This window comes from Capsicum annuum, chromosome 6 (assembly GCF_002878395.1).
Source record: "Capsicum annuum cultivar UCD-10X-F1 chromosome 6, UCD10Xv1.1, whole genome shotgun sequence".
NCBI lineage: Eukaryota > Viridiplantae > Streptophyta > Magnoliopsida > Solanales > Solanaceae > Capsicum > Capsicum annuum.
Window position 1 is genome coordinate 217337609 of NC_061116.1, and position 1373 is coordinate 217338981.

Genomic DNA, 1373 nt, shown 5'->3' on the forward strand with positions numbered 1-1373 from the left:
TATATATATATAATATATATATAAAATAAAATATATATATTATTTATTTATTTATAAAATTTTGATTTTTCGGTTTAAACCGAATTTTTTTTTTAAAATCGAAAAACCGAAATTCTAAAATTACAAATCGAATCCGATCCGAAAAATCGAAAAATCGAAACCAAAATTAAATTTCGGTTTGGTTTTTTATTTTTTTCGGTTTAAACCAAAATATGTCCACCCCTAATCTTATCCACGGGTAAATTCAATCACTAAATACTCACTGACAAGTTTAGAGAATTATGTAAACATGAGTTTGCCAAGTTCAATAGTTTGGTGATGAAATTAGGTTTAGCTCTCAAAATTTGCTTTTGGTGTAACAGGTTGAGGCAATTTAATGGTTTGGGTTGGGCATTTTAATTGAATTCGAATTTAATTTAATATTTTAATTAATTTAATTTACAACCAATAGAAAGCTGTCACTTGTTTAATATAATTTCTAATTATGATTTAAAATTTTTTTGGTTAGTTATAAAGGTATATTTGACCCAAAAAGGTGAATGAAAGTGTATTTTTGGCCCGAACCAATTTTAACACTTAAAAAAGTATTTCTGACCCTTTTCCGAAAATAAAACAACTCCCAGCAATGTGTAGTACATAACACGATTATGTATATGGTGTGACATAAAAACTTCCAACAATGTCAAATTTCGTACATATACATATACTTACCTATGCTATGTATTGATTATAAATAACATAATGTCTTGACAATTATGTATATGGTGTGATATAAAGACTGAGTAATTTCAAATGCCATATATATATACATATTTGTGTTATGTATCAGATTATAAATAATTGAGCAATTTGAGATTTGGTTGTATATGAATTCGAGACTGGTCGGTAACATGATGGCTGCGTTGATTACTATTAGGTTAATCATAGACCATTGTTATTGCAATTGGCTTTCCTGGAAAAATCAATAATATTCGACTGGCCAACTGCCGCCTCTCTTTCGACCCCATCAGCCTCCATTTTAATTTTTCAAATTAAAGATTATAGTAGTTGAATACTATATAATTGCAGATTAAAAAGATCTATATAACTAATTAAGGTTTCCTGATTTTAGGTAATTTTGAGGAGCAATAATTGAAAGAAAAGATACGTGTGAGATATGTATATAAAGTTTAGAGAGGAAAAATGTCAAAAAGAGATTTTTGCAGTTACTTTTGATAATAGTTGAGATTTATCTAATAAGAGAAACTTAGATTTAGTTTTAAGTAATTTTTCTTTTTCTTAGAACAAAGTTTCTCTTGTTATACTCCGCAAGGAAACTATGGCCAAGGTTATTTGTCTTATCGTGTTGAATATGTTGTATTAGTAATGTTGGG